Source organism: Camellia sinensis, chromosome 1, assembly GCF_055761805.1.
Source record: "Camellia sinensis isolate YWXY chromosome 1, ASM5576180v1, whole genome shotgun sequence".
NCBI lineage: Eukaryota > Viridiplantae > Streptophyta > Magnoliopsida > Ericales > Theaceae > Camellia > Camellia sinensis.
This window is the reverse complement of record NC_138961.1, coordinates 126669680-126688745: the sequence shown is the minus strand read 5'-3', so window position 1 is coordinate 126688745 and position 19066 is coordinate 126669680. Positions and strand designations below refer to the sequence as shown.

Sequence of the window (19066 nt, the reverse complement as noted above, 5' to 3'; positions counted from 1 at the left end):
AACTTGACATTTGATGGTGTGCTCCCTCTAGGTCTCAAGTTCAATACTTACTAATTACAATAATCCTTTTAGGATTAATCTATACAGGATGTTTGCTCTAACTTTAAATGGTCTTTTATACTTATTGATAGGTAAATGGGGCCCTCACAAGTGGGGACATGTTTAGAAATGAGGCCCTCACAAGTGGGCAGTAGGATTGATCTTTTGAAAATAGAAATATTTGAGGTGCTCGTAAACAGATTTGGACATCCAGTTATTTAAAAATAAATAAATAAATAAAGAGCACATAGCTCAACACATGACACTGGATGTTCATTTATTTCTTATATTAATTATACATTATACCCATTGTTTGTAAATAATTCAAAGTTCCCCATATTTATTGTAGACCTATCAAAACAAAGAAAATATTTATTGCAAAGAAAAATGCTTGGGAGCACTAATTAGTGCTCCCACTAATTAGGTGGCAGTGGGTCCCGCCATTAATGATGTGATGTTTTGGTCTTGGAGTTGTGTTTTTTTTTTTTTTTTTTTACTTTTTTAATGCATTAGTGCTATTAGTGGTGATGTTTTTAGTGGGATGAATCATTGTTGTTATTGCAAAACGACCACTGATGTTATGCAGCTGCCGGCATCAATGAGAAAATGATTCAGATTCGAAAATTTCTTCCAACTCACTATTTAACAATTTCTTCCAACTCACAATTTAACGGTCTTCCTCTCATTTTCCTCATTGTCGTCATTAGATCTACAGAGGCAAATGGATTGGAAGGCATGGTCAAACTACCTCCATCTCCTTGCACCACAACTTTCATTGATGGTCGGTGCACAGGATACCAATGTATAAACCAGTCCCACAATAGTTAGTTTTCTTACAATCTGTGCATCTCTATCTTTATTAATCTGGATTTCTAGATCTTCTCCATGATCCAAACATTTGTAAATCCATTCAGGAAAGTACACTTCACTTGTGTTTTGTGTTGCATTATTAATCCTTACTCCAACCATTTCTAGCAGTAGCATTCCAAAACTATATAAATCTGATTTGCATGACACCTTTCCAAAATTTCGAGAGAACACTTCGGGTGCAATATAGCCCACCGTGCCCCTTGCAGCAGCCATGGATACCACACTTTGTTCCTTGGAACACAACTTTGCTAGGCCAAAATCAGAGATCTTTGGGTTGAAATTGTGGTCTAACAAGATGTTATGAGGTTTAATGTCAAAGTGAAGGATTCGTTGATTGCAACCTTGGTGAAGATAGTCAATTCCTTTCGCTATGCCAAGAGCAATATCATGCAGCTTCTCCCAACCTAGTGAATTTTTTTCATGTTTAGACAATATGAACTTTTCTAGGGAATGGTTTGGTAAGAACTCATAAACAAGAGCTCTTTTAAATCCATCTGCACAATATCCGACCAAACGTACGACATTGATGTGGTGGATTGTACCTATTGTTCCCACTTCATTGATGAACTCATCCCCATTGCCCTTGACATTGTCAAGGATTTTGACTGCAACATGAACATCATTGGATAGTTTTCCCTTGTACACTGTTCCATAGCCACCTTGGCCTATTTTGTCCTTAAATTTGTTGGTAATGTTCTTGATGTCGGCATAAGAATATCTTGCAGGCTTGAGGGCATTGTAATCCTCCAAAAATCTTTCAATCTTTGCCTGATCCTCTCTCTTTATTATTATTAACCTAAGGACACAATATATTGCAATAATGACTACAACGAGAAGAAACATGCATCAGAGTATACCTGCAATTTAAAACAGTTAAACTAGGAAAATGTTAACAACATAAATAAGGTGGATGGATAACCTCACCAACAAATGCTAGGTTTTTATTTATTTGTTTGTTTGTTTTTAAAGACCTATGAACACTAGGTTGAGAAGTAAATTGCTAAATTACACTTCTTCTTCTTTTCTTTTCTTTTTTTTTTATCAATTTCATTTTATTTGGGGGAATAATTGAAAATCAATGGTCTTATAGCTTTGTTCTCGGAGATATTGAAATGTTGGAGTATGTGTTTATTTTCCTTTGTTTTTATGTAAACTGTTCTTGATGCATTTATTAATTAAAAGGAAAATAGTATTCTTATAGAAGTTTGTTTTTTTGTTTGTTTGTATTTGTGTTTTTTTTTTTTTTTTTTAATCAACAAAAGAAGAGAACTTTATTGATGATATCAAAACATACATTACATATGGGAAACCATTAATAAAGAAAAGACAAGCAAGATAGCATCATAGCACCCCAACCTAATCCCAACTAGGTTGACACCAAGAGGGATACCCAATCATGTGCTAGCTCAAGCCAAAATGTTGGTGAGAAACCAACCAAAACAACAAAAAAAAAACACCCCAAAACAGGGGTATTCTTATAGAAGTTTAATACATTATTTTTTACCATAATAATATGACAGTGGTATTCTGTAATTAAATGTCATTTTAATGGACATTTTGGTTTAAAATAATAAGTCCCAATGTAGCTGCATCAATCTATATAAAATTTTGGAATAATTACACGCGCGCGCACACAAAAAAATAAAAAAATAAAAAAAAATCCAAAGTTTGACCCTTAAAACAAAATAAATCATGAGCTTTTAATTTTGTCAATTTAAATCCTAGTCTTTAATTTGTTTACAATCAGACTATTTTCGTTAAGTAAAACTAACAAAAAAAAATAGTATTTTAGTCATTAAACACAACTAAGTTTAACCTCTCCTTATATCAGTCAATATCAAAAAATCAGATGGCAACTAGAGAGAGAGCATAAGGAGGATGGCAACTAGTTATGTATGGTACATAAAGACAAACTCAAAGGTATGAAGCCATGAAGGATGGTAAGGATACCTTCACTCTATTTGTTGATAACATACCAATGTCCATGAATCCAAATGGACCGTATTCTTGGTTTATGAAGTTTGGGATAGGTAAGGATGTTTTTATCCCAAACCAAACATGGAAAGCAACAAAGTCAAGGTTTAGATTTGTCAAATTTGATTGTCTAGTGGCACGGATGTTGCTACTTAAAAAACAAATAGCATCTGGTGTGGTGACATGGTTCTCAAAGTAAAGAAAGCAAATTTTGGAAAAGGATCAAGAAGTGAAAAGACAACAGTTATAAGCAAGGTTGGTGGAAAGTTCAATGAAGATGGAGTGGATATGACTAGGAGGATGATCACAGGACAAAAATCATATACAGAGGTGTAAAGAAATGTCCAGTGGCACAGATGTTGCGACTTAAAAAAAAAATAGCATCTGGTGTGGTGACATGGTTCTCAAAGTAAAGAAACCAGATTTTGGAAAAGGATCAAGAAGTGAAAAGACAATAGTCATAAGCAAGGTTGGTGGAAAGTTCAATGAAGATGGAGTGGATATGACTAGAAGGATGATCACAGGGAAAAAAATCATATGCAGAGGTGTTAAGAAATGGAATCGAAGAGAGAATATCAAGACTTAACTGTCATGGCATACGAGGTGGGAAATGGGTGGTTATATGATAGTTTTATTGTTAAGCTGAAAAGCTATGCCTTCTCTAAGTTTCAAAATGTAGTTCATGTAAAAGGGTCTAAGGACATTTTGGTAAGGAAGAGTGGAGGAGGAATGGTTGTTTAATCTTTCAATTCAAATGCAATTATGAAGGAAATGCTAGTACTAATTGATGATTACCTTACGGAATGGTGTGATTATGTCACTCAATGGAAGAAAGGGATGTATTTGGAGCAAGAAAGAATGGTTTGGCTAAGCTGAGCACTGATACGTTCAATAAAATTGGAATTTTATGGGGAGAGATGGTGGGCTTAGATGAAAAAACCTCATACTCTTTATCTTTCAAGTGTAGGCGGGTGAACATAGCTACAAAAACTATGAAGTTTATCAACACAGTTGTGCAAGAATTTGTGAAGAGCAAGTCATGGTAACCAAAGTTACAGAATCGTGTAATCATGGTGTGCATCTAAGAAGAAGGGAACTGTATAGCTCCAATGAAGTTGATGAGCGTAATCTTGACAATGGAGATGGAAAAGATGACATGGACGGCAGGGTCCATGATGATGTGGACAAATGTGATGAAGTGGTTCCTACCCAAAACAATGAGCTGGATTTTAGCAGGACAAGTGTAAAAGGAAAAAGGAAGGATCGTTCATCCTCAATAGTGGAAGAGACATAGTGTCAGCTCATGAGAAATCCAAATGTTGGAGAAGATGCAATGAAATCACTACAGGGAGAAATTTGAATGCCAACCAGATTCTTAATGAAGCAAATAAGGAAGGGGAGTCAGAGGCCAACCCATCTGGGTTCATGATAAGCCTTAGTGAATCTAGGGGAATTGAGCGTGGAATAAATCTTGAGGTGGCTTTAAATGAAGTCCAAAAGGTGATTTTCCTGGGCCTAGAGAAGTTACTGATGGCATTAGCTTGGCTCACAACAATGAAGTCCAAGCCCAAATTGCTATACCAACGTTCCCACTTATTATCCAGCCCATACCTAACTCAATGAAAGTAGTTGCGGGGGAAAAGAAGCTCCATAGCTTGTACTAGTCCGTCATCTGCAAGGAAAGGATGCTCACTGCCAGAAAATGGAGTAAGCATGCATAGAAGGATGGCTAAAGGAGAAAGAAGACAAGAAAATGTAGATCAATGGTAATGGGAAGTTGGAGTTGAGGTGCAATCTTCAGAGCAATAGGTGCAGCTTAGTCATCATCTAGATCGATCGGACATCACACAAGCAGAGAGAGAGAGAGACAGAGAGAGAACGCTTCATTTAAGCGCAAGCTACAGTACAATTAGGCAAAGCTCTGGGAATTTGTTTTCAAAGAAAAGAAGAGGAATCCATTCGTAAAACCATGGAGTTGGAAGAAGATAATGCGGAAAGAGTGGCTTAGAAGGATGGAGTTGCTCAAGATTAAGCAACCGCATCAGGTGAAATAAGGAGATTTGTTGTTGTTTTAATGAAGCTACTATCTTGGAATGTTAGGGGTTTGGGTAGAGCAGAGAAAAGGGGAAAGATAAGGAAGTTACTTAAAGAGAGATATTGATTTTGCCTTTATTCAAGAAATCAAGAAATCAGGTTTGTCAGCTGATTTTTTAAAGTCTTTGTGGCCTATGGATGACTTGGATTTCATGACTGTTGACTCAGATGGGTTAACTGGTGGGCTGCTATGCATCTGGAATCCAAATGTTTTCAAGCTTTCTCAATGCTGTAGCATAAGGAACTTCATCTTACTTTCAGGTGCTTTACTTCCAAATTTTGATTGTGTGCTAGTGAATGTATATGCACCTAACGATACCTCAAAAAGGGGACACTTGTGGAAGGTACTTTCTAAATTAAAATCTGGGTTTGAGAAGCCTTGGTGTCTAAGGGGGATTTTAATGAAATTAAGAATTTAGGGGAGAGAAAATGGTGTTCTAGAAGGGATAGGGGAATGAAGGAATTCAATGATTCCATTGATCTTATGGAATCATCTGATTTGCCTATTCTTGGAAGGCAATTTACATGGTGCAATTCTTGTGAAGGGGGAAAATGAAGCAGAATTGATAGGATCTTGATGTCAGTAGAATGGTTGAGGAGGTTTAAATTTAAGTTATGGGGTCTTCCAAGGGGAATCTCTGACCATTGTCCATTACTTTTGATGGAGGATGGGAGGGATTGGGGCCCAAGACCCTTTCAATTTATAAATGCTTGGGTACTACACCCAAATTTCTTGACAGTAGTAAAAAAAGGCTTGGGATGATCCAACCATTACTGGATAGGCTGGATTTACCACAATTTTGAAGCTCAAAAACTTAAGAATGACACTAAAGAAATGGAACACAAAGGCTTTCGGCAATGTTGCAACCTCTTTAAAAGCTGTTGAAAAGGTATTGCATGTGAGCTGGACTTGGGCCTGAAACTAGAAGCCTAGATGAGGCTGAATAGCTAGAAGAAGAGATGTAAGAAAGAATATTTGGTCACTAAGTAGAAAATAAGAGTGGCTGTGGTTACAGAAGTCTAGGATGAATTGGATTATGAAAGTAGATAATTTACCAAATTTTTTTCACATTATGGCAATATGCAGACATAATAAAAATCTGATTGATTCAATCTCAGTGGAGGTGGTGTTGTACACAGAGGGTCCAGCATGAGATATTGATGCATTTCAAGAGGTTTTCACTGAGAAATGAATCTCTAGGCCTAAGCTACAAGGAAGCTTCAATTCTATTACTCAACACCTTGCATCTCTTAGATTGGAAAAAAGATTTTATGAAGCTGAAGTCTAGGCTACTATCAAAGGCTGAGGGTAACAAAGCACTTGGGCCAAATGCGTTTAATTTACTGTTTTTCCCAAAGTGCTGGTCTATGGTCAAGAAAGATGTGATGCGATTTTTCAAGGAGTTCCATGATAATAGGGTGTTTTCTAACGCTATGTTTGGTTAGGGGATTTGGAAAGAAAAAGAGAGAAGATGTGTGAAACTAAGTGAAATGTAGGTATATTTTATTTACATTTCACCTACATTTTCCTTTTCCCTTTCCAAATCCCTTCTCAAATCTCCCAACCAAACATAGCGTAAAGGAATCAATAGCTCTTTCATATTATTGATTCCCAAAAAGGAGTGTCCAGCCAGCATATCAGATATAGACCAATCAGTCTGATTGGGTCCATGTACAAAATTTTATTAAGGTCCTCTCTAACAAATTGAATCAGGTAAGTAGAGTAATAGGGGAAGCACAAACTACCTTCCTGGCAGGTAGAAATATTTTAGATGGAGTTTTAATTGCCAATGAAGTAGTGGATTGGTGGAAGAAAAGCAAGAAGAAGGGCTAATTCTAAAGCTTGATTTTGATAAGGCTTTTGATTCGGTGAATGGGGAGTGCCTGCTATCTATACTCTCCAACTTTGGCTTTGGTTCCAAATGGATTAGATGGGTGAAGGAATGCTTGTCTACAACTAGAATTTCAGTCTTGGTTAATGGCTCCCCTTCAGCTGAGTTCTATCCTAAAAAAGGACTCCGACAAGGTGATCCAAATTCACCATTCCTTTTTAATCTAGTGCCTGAGGGTCTTAACATGTTATTACAAAGAGCAAAAGACTTGGGATTGATCGACGGAGCTATGGTGGGACAAAAGGAAATATCTGCAACTCATCTACAGATTGCTGATAATACAATTGTATTTTCTGAGGTTGGATGGCTGGAGGCTATGAAGCACGGGTACTCCAAAAATAGTGCCGTACGAGTACCGGGTACTTACCGGGTGCGGGTACGCGTATCGGTACGGCGGTACGCGTACCGGGTACGGCAAAAGAGGGTCCGGTACGTTTGGCTTATTCGGGTACGGCATGGGTACGCCACGGGTACGGCATGGGTACGCCACGGGTACGCCATGGGTACGGCGTGGGTACGCCATGGGTACGCCAAGGCCTTTTTTTTTTTTTTTTTTTTTTTCTTCTGCCCTTGCAAATTAGCAATTATTATTATTTTTTTTTATTTTTTTTGGTGTCCTTGCAGATCAGTAATTTTGATGTTTCTCTGTTGTCCTGTTTGTCTGTATAAATTGTAGAAGCATATTAACAAATGATTTTAATGTTTTTAAAAAGCAATTTGAACAAAAAAAAATAACAAGGCCTATAAAGGGTAGTTCTGTGTATGACTATGCATTATGCTTTTGCTTTAGATCCTCCTAAAATTTCTTTATAAAATTTTTAATCATAACAAACTTTTAAAGTTTATGCACATAACATTAAAAATTGATACTGTATTAGTTGATTAGTAGTTGTTGGGAATGATGCAATTTTATGTATTAGGCAAATTGCAATTGACAACCTGCACCAATTGAGAATTTTTTTCCTTTATTGTTGGTAATTAACTTTAAATCTTTCTTTGGTCTCCTGTTATTTCTTTGGTCTCACCCTATAAAAATAGCAAATTGATGAGCAAAAAGAAAGATTTTAAAAATAAATTATGATCACAAATTCACAGTGCATAACATATCAAAGTGAGAGATTTTACAAATATTATTTTTAACGCTTAATGGTTTTAAATTATAGGAAAATGAGTAGTTCTTTTTTTAGTTTTGATATTTAATTTTAATTTGTAGGTTGGATCCTTTAATCAAAATTATATTTAAAAAAAAATAAAAAAATATCGGCGTACCGTAGCCGTACCCGTATCGTACTTTTTTTGAGTTTTGCCGAATCGGCGTACCCGCACTCGTACCCGTACCGTACTCGTACCCGCACCCGTGCTTCCTTGGCTGGAGGTAACAACCATCAAAAGGATCTTGGGATGTTTTGAAGTACTATCAGGGTTGAAAATTAATTTTCACAAAAGTCATGTATGCGGAGTAGGTGTTCCTAAAGTCTTGGTGGATGATTTTGCAACCAAATTAAACTACAAAAGGCAGAGTTTACCATTTCCTTATCTTGGACTTTCACTTAGGGCTAATCCAAGGAGAAAGAGCACCTAAATTCCTGTTCTCAACAAATTCAAGTCAAAACTAGCTTCTTCATTCTTTTGGGGTTAGGGTGACTCTTATTAAGGTTGTTCTGTCAAGCCTGCCAGTGGTCTATCTCTCCTTGTTTAAGATGCCTAAAGGAGTTGCTAAGACAGTTAATAGGATTCAAGCTGCATTCCTTTGGGGAGTGTCCAGATTTAAAGAAGAGCTACACATGGTCAAATGGGCTGACATTACCAAAAGCAAAAGTCAAGTGGGACTGGGAATTAGGAATGTCTTAGAGGTTAATGATTGTTTGCTGGCCAAATGGTGATAGAGATATGTCCCTGAAGATAATTCCCATGGTTTGTTTATGTATCAGAATTTTTTTTTTTAAAAAAAAATGGAAACTAGTTTGATAAAAATAAATATTAAAAAAATAATTTTAAATTTTTTAAAATTATTTCCGACTTCTCAAAAGATAAAATTACATAAAAATTATAAGTTTTTTTTTTATTTCTTTTGCCAAATTAATTTTTAGATTTTTAGAAAAAATTTCTGAAATAAGTTTTTGAAAATCAACCCAAACATGGCCAATGTTCTTTGTAACAATATTATGTACAGCAAGTACATTAGCTCTGGTGGGAGGTGGCATCCTCGTCAAGACTATGGAGTGACATTCTTACATTCCGTTTAGATCGTGAGGTGAGGTGAGAAGAGAAATTATTGTGGTTTCTCACCGAGAAAATGAAAGAAATGATTATAATTTCTCACCAATATATTTGGATGAATAAAAGAGAAGGGAATGTGATTTCTCACCTATTTTGTTTGGATAGAGTAAATGAAAAAGGAAGAAATTGATTACATCTATAAGCCACTCATCAAATTTGAGATTGAGGTCACTATAAATAACAACGTAGGCCTTTCGTGAAATGAGCAAAAATGAAAAAAATAACAATAATAACAGTCATCATACAAGGGAAAAACAAAGGGAAAAGGGGCAACACAAAGAGAAATAAAGTTGGTTTAAGTAATTAATTGTTAAAAATTGGGTAATAAATTCAACAGCATAAAATAAGCTTTCAAACTAAAAAATTCTTTGAAGAATGGAATTATAAATAATTAATTTCTAATACTTTTATATAAATAATACATTTAAAATTATAGAAATATTTTATTAGTAGACTAGGCTAGAAATCTAAATTCCAAGTCCAACTCAAAAATTAAGCAAGCCTTAAAAACTGACCCAGCTCGACTTGTGAGCTGAAATATCAATCATAAACCTATGTTGTCCGGAGTCACAAATGAAACAGTGCTTACAAAATAAATAAGATGTGAGGACTGTCTTGAGAAATAAATAAATAAAGTTACACTCTCCTGATTAATTAAACATTCCAAATAATTTGTGAACTAATATGATCTTAAAGTTTTTTTTTTTTTTTTTTACAGGAAAATCTTCCCTACCCTCCCGCAGGTCTAATCTTACGCTCTCCTGATTAATTAAACATTCCAAATAATTTGTGAACTAATATGATCTTAAAGTTCTGCCTCCAAGAAACATTGAATTTAAATCTCATAGTGGTACATGAATTCGAAAGCTAACCCTGTCTGTTTTGATAGAAATTATATGTTTTCTATATTTTTTGGTGATTGATTTGATTGAAAATGAAAATTAATGAAAAATACTTTTATAGTCAACAAAAAAAAAAAAAAAAATTGGTAGAAATATATCTTAGAAGGTGCACATTGTAAACTTTTTTTTTTTTTTTTCTGTTATTATTATATATTATATAAAGTCTAGACCTGATTAGGTATAAACTATCACATTTTTGGTTTATTTATTTTTCAAAATACCCTTGATAAATACTCTTAAAATTCTGTTAAATTCAACTGATTCAATTAACTGCTATAATTATCAAATCCAACTCTTTCAAATACTAATAACTGTTATTTTAAATTTTAGACATGCCGTCTAGTATTTATTTATATTAGATTAGCATAAAGACGTTCATTCTAAGCATGTAATGGGAAAGATGATCTAAAAACCAGTAAAATATGAGAAAGTAGAGAAGTACCAGCAATGGGTGACTTTGGTGTGTCGTCAACGCAGTCAGTTTCATGATCACTGCTGTTATCCTTCAATCTACAATACTTGCTTTGCGCTTCACAGATCCCACATGTCGGTTTGGACCATTTCAATGTAAGCTCATATGGCTGCCGGTCAAATGTGTCATATGGAATTGGCGATGAAATCTTAAAGACATCTTTTTGCAAGACAATAAGGGATAATAGGACATAAAATAGTCCGACCAAAAGGCATAATTTTGTGATTGGGGTCACTACTAAGACAAGTGATCGGATTGTATGAGATTGGCTCAGTTGAGGAGCAACTGAAAAACCTATAATTATTGTTTTCATTCGTTTCTATTTGGAAGGGAGAGGTAGTAGTAAATAAGTTGAGGTTTTGAAGCAGTTGAAGAAAGCAGTCATGAAGGTCATATGTGTGTATCAACTGAGATATGTAGTCGATTTCTTTGACTGTTACTTTAATAGAGAATGGAAGCTCTAGCATGGTGTGGTTTTCATGATCACAAGAAAGATCGAAGCCAGGGTAGCCACAGTGATCTGGCTGCTGCTGCTGCTAGTCGTCCTTCAGCCGGAACGGGTACCGGATATTTGGGCTGTCGCTAACTATTGAATATTTTAACACAAACTATTGAATATTTTAGGTAGTAGTGAATTATTTTAACACAACACACTTCTACTCAAACACGTTCCGTTGTGTTTGGTTAAAAAATTTGGAGGGAGATTTAAAAAGAGAAAGGAAAAAATTAAGTGAAATGTGAATAAAATATACTTATATTTTACCTAATTTTACACATATTTTTCATTTCTTTTTCCCAATCTCTCTCTAAATCTCCTAACCAACCATAACATTAAAGTAAAAATCACAAACTATCGAATATTTTAGTTATGTGATATAAATATCATAAAAGGGGAATTGATGCCCATTGGGAAAAAAAGAAAAAATTACAAGAACATGGAGGCCACAAATTTTCACTTGCATTCCCCATATGTTTATAAGTTTTTTCTACTCTCCATTAAACAGTAATTCCATCTATTATGAATCATTTGTACCGCAAAATGTTAAGAAATATTTTAGGAGAATTTGGTCAAAATCATTCTCATAATACTCTTTTATGTATTAAGGAAAAGCACCCAAAAAAAGGGGGTTATATTCATTTTACCTACTGTGGTTTGGGACTGTAACACTCTGCCCCTTATTGTTCAAATATAATTAGAAAATCCCATGTAATTTTGGACTAAAGTGCTACCATTAGTTTTTCTATCCAAACTAACAAAAGGCGTATTACACACACCATTTTCTAGAGTGGATTTTATTTTCTGAAAAATTAGAATGAAATTAATACAACAAAAGGACAATTTTACTTTCATTTTCTCTAAACATAAAATTAGATTAGTATATTAATTAATATAAAACATAATAAAGAAATGATTTAAAATATAATTAAATAAAATAAAAAATAAAAAATAATCAAAAATTGATCTAAAATGTAATTAAATTAAAATTAGATTAACGTGTTAGAAATTATAATAAATAATTAAGAATTTATGATTAATTGTGATCCAAATTATAATTAAATTAAAAATTAGATTAACATGTTAGAAATTACAAGAAATAATTATGAATTTAGGATTAATTGTGATCTATAAATATAATTAAATTGTAATTATAATAAAATTTTAAGATTTGCAACAAATAAAAAAGGAATTTAAGAATTAAAATTTTGAAATTATGTGTATGAGAGATGAAAGAGAAATAAAATAATAAGAAATATAGGGTTTGAGGGTATTATAGTCATTTCACATCTACAATTAATGGTTGCATTTTAATCCAAAACCACATGGGGGCATATGGCTATTTTTAGAAGATAAGAGGTAAAGTGTTTTTACATGGAGGTAAAATGGATTTTGCCCAAATTTTTTTTTTTGAAAAGTCCAGTAGATATCACTATTACCAAAATATGCTTAATGAGTAATTTAATATTTTAAACTATATAAATTTTGATATATATGTCATTTTTTAATAAAAGGGTAAATTACAAATACACACCTTGAGATTTATTTTAAATACATATTGCCTCCTGTGAATTGAAAAATTATAAATTAATTTTAAAAAATAAAATTTCCAATTGCTCTCCTATATAATAATAAAATCACTTACATTATTAACTAAAATATATTTCTGATATTATTAAAAATTGTTAATTGATTTGATGATTTATTAATAGAATGTGTCATTTGTTATTAAATTAGAAATTTCAAGGGTGGATTTGTAACTTTAAAGACTATCATTTTGCCATTTTTATATTTGGCCACTTTTCTACTTTGACCCTTTAAATTTATTTTTCCTCACTTTGATCCTTCATGTTTTAAGCTTTTCTTAGTTTATTCTTAAAATTTTACGTTAAAAATTAGATAGAAAATGACAAATTGACAATCATGTGGCATAAAAAATATATTATTATATTAAAATTGAGTTTGTGTCAAATATGTGAGTTATATGTAACAAAATATTTTTATGTCACATGATTGTCAAATGTGTTATTTTCTATCTAATTTTTAGCGGAAGTTAGCTTTAAGAATAAATTGGAAAAATTTTGAAAAATGAAGGGCTAAAATGAAAAAAAAAATATATATATATATATATATATATAAACAAAACAAATTTTAAGGATTAAAGTGAGAAAGTAATCAAATAAAGGGGCAAAGTGTAATTTACCGCTTATGTGATTGTGTTAGGTATGTATATTGTGATTGAAATTTGAATCCATAAATGACCCCATAAATATTGCAAATTGCAAATTGAAAATTGGAAGAGTTATTTTTTAAGTAAAGTTGTTTAAAAATCTACTTTTTGAAGCGGAAGCATCAATAAATTTCATTTCCATAGGTTAGTAACCAATAAGTCCTCCAAATAATTTAATGAATCCAATAGTCCTCTTTGTGTAGAAATGATAGTATAACCCTACAATTTACACTAGTGGATGCTAGTTAATACTTATAAATGACCAAAACTAATTACACATTTGCTCAAACTTTACTAAGGAGTTTTTGTCCTCCTTTTGGAATGTTTGAAAATTTTCACATTTCAAGCCATTGGAAATCCAAACCCCACAGTTTGAAATTACACATTTACCCAAAACTTACTAAGGGATTTTTGCACTTCTTTTAGAATATTTGAAAAATCTCACATTTTAAGCCATTCCTATTCAAAAACCTATAGTTTCAAATTACACATTTACCAAAAGGGTTTTTGTACTCTTTTTAAAGTGTTTGAAAAATCCCACATTTCAAACCACTCCAAACCCCACAGTTTGAAATTACACATTTGTCCAAAACTTATTAAGGGGTTTTTGTATTCCTTTTGGAATGTTTGAAAAAAGAGTAATTCTACTTACACCACAAAAAAAACTCATTACACCCTTTAATTTTTATTCTTTTATCACAATTTTATCCTTTTTTGTAAAATTACCAATTGATTCCTAAATCCTAAAAGTTGAACCACCAATTTCGCATTCTACCCAGCCCTTCTCTCTCTCTCTATTCTGCTCTCACCTCTAGCAGCCCTCCTCTACTGTTCGCCAATCTCCGATAGTCTTCCCCTTACCGTTTTCCACTTTCGGTAGCTCTCTCCCAACCTCCAACACTCTTTTCCCTACCTCTAACCGCCCCCCGCGACGATTTCAACTTATACAACCCACCATCTATTTGTCCTCCCTACATCGACAATGAATTTGACCAACGCCAACTTGCTCAGGATGCCACACTTTTGGCCACCAGAAACTCTCTTCAGAATTCTTATGATTGGAATAATGGTTATTGGATCTGTGTATATACAACAAAGAATATAATGATATCAACAAATGAATTCATTTGTTACCTAATGTGCATATACAATGTTGATTGACCAAATCCAATGATTTCATGGTTGCTTGATGAGATAAATCATTGATTAATGCTTATATGCATTTATGCCCACCTACTTTGACGACAAAAATAAAGCAATTAAGCAGCCGCACATCTTCCTCCTCCTCCTTCTTCTTCTTTTTCTTCTTATTCTCTAAACCCTAGATCTGAAACTCTCTCTCTTTCTCTCTCTAGGTTGCAGGGGTGGGTTTGCGATGGTGGTGGTTGCAAAGGTTACATTTGCGGGTGGTAGTACGTTGTCGTGGGACTGGGTTTATGATAGATGGTGATGGCTGGTGGTTGTAATTGTCGCGGCAGCGGTGAAAGGCAATGATGGAGGCTGAGTGGCAATGGTGGTGACTGAAGGTAGAGAAGACGGTGGTAGAAAGTGGAAGGATGAAATTAGGGTTTCAAATGTGAATGGGTGTAAAAAGAGAATGAATTGGTAGAGATGAGGATATATTGGGAATTATGAAAAGTGTAATGAGATAAAAGGTGGTGTAATAAAAAATAGGGTGCAAGGAGATAAATATGTAGTGTAAGTAGAATTATCCTTTGAAAAATCCCATATTGCAACATTCCAAATTATAATCTCATAGTTTGAAATTATACATTGCCCAAAACTTACTAAGGGGATTTAATACTCCTTCTAAAATGTTTGAAAAATCCCATATTTTCAAACATTTCAAATGAAAAAGATTCTCATATCAAGTTGTGTATCATACCTTTTTTCGCACAAAAGAAGAAAAAGAAAAAAAAAAAACATAATGGAAATAAGGGTATAACCATAAATCCAATTTGCAAAGAATATATTAAATAAATATTTTTAAAATCAATGAGACTAATTAGTCCATAAAAAAATTCTTGGAACTAAACGGATCACCATTCCTCAAGATAGGATTTATGTGTGAATTTTCCCTTTTTAAATGCAAATTATTCTAAATATACTTTCTAAATTGGAATTATTTCTAGTCCCAAGTTACTACAAAAAATTAAGCCTTTAGAGACCAAAATTTAGGAGAAAAAATTATTTTTTAGGGATCAAATATTTTTGTTGCAAAAAATGTCGTCATTATATTTTTAGCAACGAAAATTGGACATTAGTGGTGAATTATTACCCTTTGGGGACCAAATTTTTTGTCTCAAAAAATAAACCATTTTGAGACCAAATTATTTTGTCCCTAAAAGTCTATTTATTAGTGACATTTTCAAAATTTTGTTGCTAAAAGTCTTGTTTTTGACTTTTTAGGACAACCTTTTAGCGACCTCACACAATAGAAATCGGTCCTTAAATGCCTTTTACAACAAAATTTTCATTTTTAAAATTCAAAAAATTTGGTGTCTAAAACTTTTATATGTTATAGTGAGTTATTTATTAAAGTCTAGTTGTTTAATTGTTCTTGAATGCAAGTTATACTTAATATGTTTTCTAAACTATAGGGTTATTTCTTGAAATTGTACTTTAACAACATGACTTCAAATTTAAAGTAATCTTTCTAAAATATAATTTAATTTTTAATTTTTTGCAGTAAATTAATTAAAATTATGTTTTGAAAGTGTATTTTCAAAACATGATGTACGATCACAGATTTCTCCGCACATGAACAATATGCGGCCAAAACCCCTCTTGAAGCCTCCTCTAATGGCTTGCTCCTGCAAAACAAGAATAGTGAACTATTCAGCAAGTGGTGTACTGAAAAAGTCCCTGTAATGCCTAAGTTAACGCTGGGATCAATTTATGGAAAAGAACTAAAAGGGCTGAAGGATATTACATATGTGTGGAATTCGGTCAAATCCCTTGTCGCTTCTATCTTTTTTTATAGCTTTCATCACTTGTTTCGCTTAACGTGGGGATTCATGTTCATCAAGAACTCTTCTCACATAGATAATGCTTATTGTACATACATCAACCACTGTAATTAGTCAAGTCGTAACGATTCTAGTTTAGACCCGACCTATTTATTGCTTTTGGATTCGAGAACCCATATGTATTTAATTGTTGTTCAGCTCATTTCCATCCTATTATTGTTGGGTTGGGCTATTGGGAGTTCTAATTGTGTTTGAAATAGGTTAGGAAGTTAGTTTTTCAAAGAGTTGTTACCTAGAATTTAGCTTGTTCGCTCGAGCGACCATTCATGTGCTCAAGCAGTCTTTTACAGTCTGCAAACTGCTCGAAGTTTGACATCTTCACTCGAGCGGTCTTTGTTGCACTCAAGCAGTCTTCTGCAAGTTTGAACTTCAAAGAGGGGGTCGTTGCTCGCTCGAGCAGTGTGTTTAGTTACTCGAGCGGTGGGTTTGGTCACTCAAGCGGTGTCACTTATTGTGTCTGTTGCTCGAGCGACCATTCTTGTACTCGAGCGGTCTATGCGTATATCAGTCCGAGAGACAGCCTTTTTCAGTCACTTTTTCATCTCCTTCTCTCTCTAAACATTTCAAAACCTTAGATCCATACACCCTCTCTCTCTCTCTCTCTCTACTTCTCATTTCTAGCTGCAAATATTCTCAATCCATGCATTTGTTCACTCTAGTCCTTTGGATTAAAAGATAGAGCATGTCAAGGGCTTCGTTGTAATTGCAGAAGTTAGTGTTTTTGGCTACGTCGAGGTCGAGTTCTACTCCTTGTTTCCTTTGGTCTTTTACTTTGTGGTAGGGATTTCCTTGACTCTTTTATATGATTTTTAGCTTAGTTATTTGCTCTTTAAAAATGGTTATTGATTTGGGAATTTTTTAGAAAACCATGGGTTTGGTTTGAAATCAAAAGAGAGGTTTTCCAAATTGATTATTGCGGAAAAAAAAATTGTGGGGATGTGGTTATGGGTGAGTTGTGTTGGAGAGATGGAAATCTTTTCTTAAAATTGATTTTGTAAGAAAATGGGGCTTTGTCTTAGATTTTGAGTATTTACAATTTCGGTAAATTAAACTAACAATCCCTATAGTTTGGAGCTTGTGTCACTTTGGTCCCTGACTTTTCAATTGTGACACATTTAACTCTGAATTTTGAATTTTGTTCCAAATAAGGACAATTGAAAATACCATTACTCAATTTCAAGAGCAAAATCGTCAATTTGATAAAAATATAAACTAATTTGACAAAAATAAATGTCAATATTTTTGAATTTTTTAAAATTATTTCTACCCACCAAAGATAAAATTATGTAAAATTGATAAATCATTTACACTTGTGGATAAGTGATTTTGAAAATACTCTTCTGATCCTGAGGGACGCTCTTGATCCTCTTCTAGTCACCTGAAAAAGAATGAACACTCTGGTCGGGGGTGCCGGAATTAGCACTATGACGGGCAAATCAGTTTCACACTCAATATTGCTTGTATTCTAAGTTAAGCACCATTCTTTTTTTTACATACCTCTTTCTGGCTGATGTCTTCTCTATTTATATCCTTTCCTCTTTGGGCCTCAGGATTAGATCCATTTCCAACCTCCTATTCGGTATATTTTATAATTGACCGATCTTCACTCGGCCCTTGCTTAATCGGCTATTTGGCCGAGTAGGGTTGGATTTGAGTTTTCGAGCCGATCGCCGAATGCTTTGAATCCCGACTCCCAGATTCGACTATTCGGAATCACTACGACTCCCAATACTCGACCCCCACAATTGCCCCCCAAACGCTCCACTAACGACAGTTGGCTGGAGTGTTTGGCTTAGAACTTCGAAGAGCCAGAGCCGAAATTTGGCGGCTGACTGCATTCTAACGCAAATGTCTGTGCACACGCTTCTCAGTTATCATTTCAACTTCCCGCCTCTTCGTGCACTTCTATTTATTGTGATTTAAAATTTTGACGTCTTTTCAAATGCATACACGCTTTTAGACGCCCGTCGTTGGACTGCCTTCCGAGCTACCTCTGCAACTTCCTACTCTTCTCCATCTCCTTCGCCTCTTGTAAGTTCTCTCCTTCTTTGCTTTGAATCTCTTTCCTTGCTTTGTTTTTTGGCTTAGCATAACCCTATTGATTGGGGAGAATGGCGAAACATTTAAAAGATCTCCTCTCACCGAATCGAATTTCTGGCTTCCGACGCCATTTTTCCATTCCTGGCGACGTTCGTCTGTCATTTGTGACAGAAGGCACCCTCGATATGGAGAGGGCTGATGAAACCACGATCGTCTTCCCTCGTCTATCAATCGCAGAGGGTGGGATCTGTTTCCCCCTTCACCCACTCCTTAGGGTCGTGCTTTGCCATTGGAGGTTAATCCCTTTCTAACCCAACATCAACTTCTTTAGAATCGTGATGGGGATTATCGCTCTAAACCGCCGCCTTGGGCTTAACCTTGGCATTCCCGCTATTCGGCATTGCTACACCTTGGCCAAGTCTTCTGGTCAGCACGGGCGTTATTTCCTTAGGGCCAAAGACACCGACCATCAACTAGTGACTATGCTTTCCAGCTCTGGGAAGCGAGTCGATGATGTTATGGTCGTCATCCAAGGAAACTGGGAATTCGGCGAAGGCGAGGAGCGCCTTGATTGTATTCCTAGACGGAGAGGAGAACCAGGTGGTCGAATATCTGCCTTTATTTATTTGTTATATTTATAAAACTTCATTTTCGGGACCTCATGGTTTTGCTTTTGTAGGAAACGATTTGAAGAAAATCTTGACCTCGACTGACGACGCCGTCCTTTTAGAAATCAAGACTAAGCTCA

The 19066-nt window shown here is 34.5% G+C and overlaps 1 pseudogene across 1 annotated transcript; it reads right to left on the bottom strand.

Moving 5' to 3' along the window:
* Nucleotides 1-223: 223 nt before the first annotated feature.
* On the bottom strand, nucleotides 224-11492 carry LOC145819858 (rust resistance kinase Lr10 pseudogene; annotated as a pseudogene). Its single transcript, XR_014360619.1, has 3 exons — nucleotides 11453-11492; nucleotides 10494-11109; nucleotides 224-1757 (listed from the first exon to the last, which is right to left on the bottom strand). The product of XR_014360619.1 is annotated as a rust resistance kinase Lr10 pseudogene (transcript).
* Nucleotides 11493-19066: the final 7574 nt, after the last annotated feature.